Here is an 8,707-nt window from a genome sequence, read left to right on the forward strand (position 1 = left end):
GCAGGCAGAAAAACAGATTTCCTTTCTCTTTCCTCCACCAAAATGACTCAGACCACAAGACTGGAATTTGAAAACTATTGTCTTGTTCAACTTCCCGCTAATTCATCACCATTATTGCAGGGTAAATGAGTGTTTCCCTCAGCTGCACTGCTGTGCATTTCATCCATTTCTATGTCACAATTCCTCAAAAACATCTTAGCTGTTTCATTCTCCTGCAAAAACTTACTGAAGATTCTGAACTCTAGAGCAGAGTATGCCTTCCTGTGCAAGGTCCTTAACATGGCCTGTGCGGCCTTCTACACTCCGGCCCTTTGACTCTATTTCCGACCTCCATTTCATTTCTGTACTCTAGACACACTGGACTTTTTAAAGTTTCTAAAATCCATTCCTCCCAATCTCCTCACAGTGCTAATGCACATGGTATTAGGGGATTGCTAAATGCTACAAAATCTCTCCCAGGTTTCATTCCTATGAGCTGCAATCAGGGAAGAAAACCGTGAAAAGACAAACTATTTTTTATTTACATGAATTCTGTGTAAGCTCAAGTCAGCCCCCTCCAGTCAGTCGCAGCATTGATTTTCTTCAGATTTGTTCATTAGCGACCAGGAGAGCAACTTCAATCACAACTTAATGGGCTTTAATAATTAACAGATAAAACAAATTGAGGTTCTTGTTATAAGGAAGCATGTTCTCTTCACTGGTTGAGATGGAAAAAAGAACTCGATAAAATTAGCAAATTAAAAAATGGCTTTTATATGAATACTCTGTGATGGAAAGACAAGTTTGCTCAGGAAATTCTAGTCAAACTCTACGATGCTTTTAAAAATGTGCTTCAGTTGGTCAAGGGAGTAGCAATACGAAAGGAAAATAAAAAGGAAGACAGCTTGATCTAGAAGAAGAAAGACCGTTCTTAAGAGGAAGCTTGTAATCGTAAATGGTAATCTAAACATGTGCAAAATGAAAGAGAAGTCATGCCAGGTCAAACATCTTTTAGAAAGGTTTCAGGAACAAAGAAAAGAAAAGGAAAGGAAAGAGGTCTTAATTGTTATGATGAGAAAATTACTTCTGCCCAGTAATTACAGCCAAAGAAAGGAGGCAAAGTTTCAGAGCCTGGACTTTTTTGAAGAAAACACGTATCCAGATCCATCAGGGGAGTACATTAGGGGAGATAAGCAATGAGCACAACTGGGGACCTTAAACACTTGGGTCATCAGACCACAGTGCATCCAGAACTCTGCACAGAATTCAGAGGAAAACAGCACAAAGGTCAGCGTCGAAGTCTGAGCATTATATAAAATCCATATCATAAATCGGAGTGCCCTCAACTGGCATAGTCTATAATGGATTGAGACATGAGCCCTTGAGAAGCTGGATGAGAAGTGGAATAAGGAAAGACACAGAAAAGATGAAATATAGTCAACAAATAGTAAACAAAGGCTTTGCCAGCATTAATCTGTTGAGTCCAAGGCTGAGTGACATGCTTCACAGGAATGTACATCTTGAGTAGGATTACTCAACTTTAGAATGTGAGGGTAGATAAGATGTGTTTGAAAAGTCCCTTTTTGTAAGTGGGCAAAAGACATGAATAGACACTTCTCAAAAGAAGATAGAGGGGCAGCCAACAAACACATGAAAAAGTGCTCAACCTCACTAATCATCAGAGAAATGCAAATCAAAACCACATTGAGATACCACCTAGCCCCAGTAAGAATGGCCATCATTAATAAAACAAAAGACAACAGATGCTGGTGAGGATGAGGAGAAAAAAGAATGCTTCTACACTGCTGGTGGGAATGCAAATTGGTGCAACCTATCTGGAAAACAATGTGGCGATTTCTGAAAGAACTAGTCATTGACCTTCCATATGACCCAGCAATTCGCCTATTGGGAATACAGGACCTCGAATCATTCTACAAAAAAGATACCTGTACAGGAATGTTTGTTGCAGCTCTATTCACAATAGCAAAAACCTGGAACCAACCATGCTGCCCATTGAAGCTGGACTGGATAAAAAATGTGGTACATATACACAATGGAATATTATGCAGTCATAAAGAAGGACAGACATATGGACTTCGCAGCAACTTGAATGGATGTAGAGTTGATCATCCTCAGTGATCTACCACAGAAACAAAGAACAGAGTACCATACGTTCTCACTCATAAGCGGACCTTGAACAATTATCATAATAATATAAGAAAGGGATTGACAGTAGTGGGAAACTGCCAGGGCAGGGAGGAATGGAATTGGCCGTTGAGGGAAACTGCTGGGAGAGGGAGGGGCACACCTCGTCAGCAAGGGACCCCACATAATCAACGTTGGTATACCTAACCATGAAATGTATCCCCTATCTTTAAAATAAAAAAATTTAAAAAAAGAAAAGTTTCTCTTTTTCTGACAAGTTCAGTACTCGTTTACTTTTTAACTGTCATGAGTCAACATCTAGAGGCGTATACAGCCAAAACAAATGCCTGTACAACAAAAGCACAGTGGAAGACAATAAATAAATAAATAAAACAAACCAGAACATTCTTAACCCGCAAACAGTATTAGTGATGTATGTGTTAGAAAAGGTTTAACAGGTTACAACAGCAGTTCAAAGCTCGCCGGAGCCTTCTAGAAACCTGTAAGGAAACAATAGTAGGAAATAGAATACTCCAGTCGTCTCCATTGCTGTGGAGAAGGATATGATAGAAATAAAGAAGCTTCGGATGTCCCTAAAGGATAAGTGTTTCAAGCCCTGGAGACGAGGGGAGGAGCATGGGAAGAGCTCCCAGCAGAGATACTGGCTTACCAGATAACCTGAGGATGCCAGGCTCAGGACTACCCACGGTTTCTGATCAGGCTCATGTGAAACAAATGCGAGGTTAAAGGGGGAAACCTCCCAGGAAGCACGTGTCCTAGGCTGGAGCATTGCCATATCCAGAGTTGGGGACAGTGGTCAGGGCAGCACAGAATGTAATATACCTGCCCACAACAGAGTGCATGAGCCATGCCACAAGGCAAAAGCCACATTCATTAGAGCAGAGGGGCTGGAAAGGAACAGATTTTCAATATACCCTCTGGGGGAAAATGGTGCCTCGGTTTATACCTGATGACTGAGTCTTACTGTTTTCACACATTTTTAAATTAGCAGAATGACCAGAAAGTTTCAAAGGCATCCTCCGAGAAAGGAGCGTAAGTGCGGCTGGGTTTTCTCTGAGACGTGGTCAAGGTTGTGTCATCATTAGGGTTGTCATAGAAGAGATAGCACAAGGGTTAGTAGCTCTTGGAATCCAGAAAACTGGCACGGACCGAATGGCATCTTGGCAAAACTGATCCAAGCAAGACTTTCCTGGGAAACATTCTTCCTACCAGTCACCACTGAATCTCTGGCTTGCTGCTGTAGGGTGTGGGGTTGCTGTGTTTTCTAAACTTGGCGCATATAAAGTTAGTCTGTGACAATCTCGCATGCCCTATTCATTCTCTGCACTTTTAAAAATGTGGGACCCTACCCTGAAGGAATCTTGAACAATTTGTCCGAATGTTCACAGCTGTATTGTTCTTTTTTCGTTTGTTTGTTTGTTTGTTTGAGTCTCGCTCCGTCACCCAGGCTGGAGTGCGGTGACACACTCACAGCCACGCCAATGTGGACCTGCTGGGCTCAGGCAGGGGCAGTGATCCAGCAATCTTTTGGGTCCCCTCCCACTGTGGGAGCTTTTCTGTCCTCTCAATAAATCCTGCTTTCAAAAAAAATTAAAAATAAAAATAAAGGGGCAGTGATCTATAGAAGTGTTAAATGTGCCATATTCTATCCGTGAGCTACAGCTACATGCATTGACATAGGTGACTCAGAAACAAGGCTATCAAAAGAAAAGGACAGAAGATCATGTCTAGTATGATTCGATTTATTTCCAAAACAGGGAAGACTGTACATCATAAAGGAGACATACTTACATAATGAAAACTACCGGGAAAATCATGAGGGTGGAAAACCACCTGGATGAGAAGTTAACATCTGAGGTTCTGATAAACGACACTAATTTCAATGAATAGCAGCTTCTGAAGTCGTCTGCACTTATCAGGAACCAGACGGTTACCTGGCTAGCCAGCTGGACAAAAAACTTCAGCTTTGGACTTCTTTTTCTTCTTTGGACTTTAACTCAGGAATGTTGGCCTTTGATTTGCTTGGACTTTTACATAGCAAGATGATGTATTTTGGGGACTTAAATCAACCCCTGGAAATTTAATAATGGAAGAGTTATGCTGTCTACACTTGAGCAAATACGTTGTGTTATTGTCTATATATTGATACCCATGTGTTGGGTAATCTTGTCATCTATATTTGACAACATAGCTGGGGACAATTTGAGATGGGAGAAACCAGTTGGGTGGTAAAGCATAATACATTAAGAGCACCGCCAGCTGGGGGACGTTGAGTATAATCTCCCTCCTTCTCTTTCCTCTGGTTTTCGTAGGTGTCTCCATTTGAGCACCAAGCACAGCCTTCTCTCCTCTCCTCTGATCCCAAAGTTTGGCAGAAGATACTGAACATGTCCAGCTCAGTCTCCCTGGACCCTTACCTCTTTCTATGCCTGCCAATCTTCGTGGCTCAGTCAATTTATCTGATGCCACGTGGAAGCCTGGAGGGGCTGACTCAGCCTTGTTGAGGTAGGTGGCCTTGGGTTGTACATCCAGACCCATGATTAGGTTGGAAAGCCTGCTTAACTACTAGGTGGTGGGATATTAAGCCCTTTGCCCACACCTTTAAAACTGTTCTCTGATCATCTTTATAGTAAAACTGGCTATTTGACCTCCACTTGTCTGTCTCCTGGGTCTTAATTCTGAATTGATTCCAAACTCAGAAGGGAAAGGACAGGGTATTATTTATCGATCCCCTAAACCCTAAGAGCAGTGATTATAATAAAACACTGGATGATCTTTTCAGATATTTATTATTATCAGATCAATCATTGTTTAACAATCTTAATTCCTCTCATGACTTCATAACAAGACAATATTCTATACAGAATCCACGGAGTGTACACACCTCAGGGTCAGTGGGAGAGGTATGCCTTTTGAATAATAAATCATTTTCATGTGTTCTAATTTTTTTTCAAGGAAGGAAGGAAGGCCTCAGGAAGGGATTTATTTTAAGAGTGTGACAGCTCATTTGGAAACCTCATAAGGCAAAAGTGAGTTTATTTATCAGAGCAGCTCTCAGGCTAGTAACTCTTCCTACCCCTGTTCCCCTTCGTCCATTAAAAAGAAGAAAAATAAAAAGATGTTGCATTAAGTTGAAGTTGGATTCCACTAAGGTCACCTCAAATAACCCGCAATCTCTTTTCATCGCCTATACTAAATAACAAAGCGTGCTCACACGTTGACTAGTGTGTGTAAAAATTCTTGCACAGTCCTTTAGTAGCTGTGGAATATAGGGAATGAATGTTTTAATTGACAAAAACGATTAAAAAAATCAACTTTCCTGTGATTAATGTAAATCTGTTTTAGTTAAAATCACCCCTGGTTTACCATTCATTACAAATACAAATTGCAAGTTTTTGCCAATACATCAACGCTTTTATTCCTCTCTTCAGTGCGTCTCCTAAATGCAATCAATGGTGATGATTATTTAGATGTTTTAATTTTATTCTAACAATTATGTACTCTATGTATCCATTATTGAAATGCTCAAAAATAAAATAATATGAACGGCAATCACAGAATAAAAAGTTGTTTTTGCTTTCCTTTCATTATCAGGCAAACCATAAATATAGCTGCAAGGAAAGTGATTAAACTTCTCGTCAACAACACCATTAGAAGAAGTGGGGAGACTCCCCTAGTTTAGACATGCACAAGCCGAGATGCCTCTACCACTAATTCTCTTTGATGAGGAAAGGTGGTCCCAAACTCTCTCTCCCTTCCTTTCATCCAGTTCTGCATCAAGACTTCCACTGGTTTCACTATCACCAATCTCAGTGAGGGTCCTTTAAAACAAAGGGTGAGCAGAACAGATTCTTACCAAATTGAAAGAATGCCTGATTGAAAGGTTGATACCTTTTAACTTCCCACAGAGATTTGCATTTAAAGAGTATTTATTAATGCAAGTTTCTCTCTAACAAAATATCGGAAATCGTGAACAAGTGAAACATTCTTAATCCCTGACAAAATATTTTGAGGTGAGACAAATTATTGGAAAAGCAGGGACACAAATCTCTAAATTTTATGTTCCCTCCCCTAATTCCTAAAGCCTATCTGCTTCCTCAAAGGCCCACTATTCTGCGTAGGATCTTAAATGGAGTTTTTCAGGGAAGAGTTAGGTTAAAGAGAAGCCAGTCAACTTCACAGGCACCAGTCATTAAACTCTGTTAAAGCACCACCAGGGAAAGAATCAGAAATAGGACGCCAGTTAATTTTGATCTTCCAATGCAACTACTTATGTAACTTCAGAGAGTTCATGGGTCCTTTCCTGCCACAGTAAACCTGTCCTTAAATGAAAACATAAAAACACACACACTCATACCCACACACACTCATACCCACACAATAAACAAACAGAAAAATGTCCCTGAATGACATTTGAAAATCTCCACTCAGTAGGTATTGAATTTTTAAAAATCTTTTTGACATGGGTACCACATTATTGAAATTCCTAGGATTATGATGTATATATGTCCATTTTTGATGGCTTAAAGTCCACGCTTTTTTTTTTTTTTTAATTTCTTATGCCTGCTCAGAGACTTTTTTAAAGAATTAATTCTGGCAAGTGCAGATTCAACTCTGATGCCATCAATGAAATCCAAATGTTAGTCGATGTCGTTGAACCCATGGCAGCACTGAGGCTACCGGAAGCTGATGTTCAAAATTCTTAGTCCTGGTCACCCGATACAGCCTGTCTTCTTTTTGATCCAAGGTGATCTGCTGCAAAACAAATGAAGTTACTGAATGTGGATGTGAACTCCAGCTCCTCTACTGACTGGCTTATTGAGGTTGGGCAAATTCATATAACATCAGAACCTTAGTTAACTCATCTCTAAGTTGGGAATAATGATTACCTGTTATGGACTGAATTAAGTCACTCCCAAAGAAGACCTAACCACCAGTACCTCAGAGAGTGACTTTACTTGGAGGCGGGAATTTTACTGAGGCAATCAAATTAAAATGAGGTCATATTAAAATAAGATGGGCCCCTAAACCAATAAACAGGTATCCTCATCAAAAGAATTCTAGGTCAAAAACAGAAACATGGAAAAATTCCACGCAAAGAGGAAAGCAGGGACTAGATTGAGGCATCTCCCAGTCAAGGAATGCCAAAGATGGCCCACAAACCATCAGAAGCTAGGAGAGGCACGCGACACTGATGCTCCCTCACAGCCCACCGGAAGAACCACCCTGCTGACTTGATTTCAGCTGTCTAGCCTCCAGAAGTGGGAGACAATACATTTCTGTTTAAGCCACTCAGTCTGGTGAAGGCAACCCTAGGAAACGAATATACTCTTCAACAGGGTAATCGTTAGGTTCAAATAAAATGATTTATAAAGCTCTTAATAAATAATTATGAATAACATGAACCGTGGTGGACTATTTTGAAACATAGGGATCAACTCTACCTGAGGTATCCCTCATTTTTACTGTTAGAAATTTAAGTATGGAAAGATCCCAGGGGCGAGGCAGTAGAGAAGGCAGGAATGACAAAGGAGATAAGTCTTACCCTGGTCTCTGTGTGTTAATTGTTGGAATCCCCTGTAAACGGTTTGGCAGGAGAGGAGGTTGGAACACTTAGCTAAATTGAAGTTTGGGGATTATCTGTGAATTTAATGTATCCATGCCATTTTGGCCCCTATTAGCACAAGTAATTGAGAGGAAAATCTTGCCAGTGATGCTTTTCCATAAGGCTTAATGTGGGCTTCAATATTTAAGTAATTCATTAGCTGGCGTAAATGGAAGCACAGAGCAACATTCAAGGACGTGAGAGAGAGTCTGCGACCTTCGTGTTGGAGATGATCACATCGAGGGCCGTGGAGGTTGTGATGAACTCAAGCTTGTACGGTTTACATTGGAAAAGCTGACACTGGAGGCCTTGTCCACTGGTTTCTTGTTAGAAACTGAGTGTGCCTTTTAGGATTCTGTGAGTATGGTTTTCAGAATTCTGGGACGCTTTCAAAATGATCAGAACCCCAACTTTGCACGGCAACCTTAAGACCCAGGTTGAAGGATTTCAGATTCAGAGAGAAGAAAATGGCCTTGTTGGACATTGCCAACAGAGAAGCCTCAAATGCTGCATTTGGGGAAGGAGACAGCAGTGGGGACAGAGGGCAATTATTTTTACACCCAAATTATTAGCTGTATAACACAGTGAGAGAAAGCTTTTAACGTACATTGTTTAGTGGATCCATTAACTGCGGCCTGGCATGACCTTGCTAGGACAAGCCGTTAAAGCCCTCAATGGCATTTGAAAATGCTGCTACCTCAGATTGAAGTCATTCATTTGCATTGTATTATAAAACACGGAGAGCACTGTGGCTAGCAGGATTGCTGGGATGGCTGAACTTTGGTCCCCCACATGATTTTGCAAATACAGAGGGCACTCATCCCCTGCCTCACGAGGAACCCCACTTAAATGAGAGCAGGCCCGGCCCTCCTCACCTCTGGTGTGCTCTGCTGTCAAGTATGCCTTGTGGAAAGAAACAGTCGGCTTTTAATACAACAAACTTTGTTTCATTGCAGT

This window comes from Carlito syrichta, unplaced genomic scaffold (genome assembly GCF_000164805.1).
Source record: "Carlito syrichta isolate Samal-C Ts95f unplaced genomic scaffold, Tarsius_syrichta-2.0.1 Scaffold307967, whole genome shotgun sequence".
In the NCBI taxonomy this organism is placed as follows: Eukaryota; Metazoa; Chordata; class Mammalia; order Primates; family Tarsiidae; genus Carlito; species Carlito syrichta.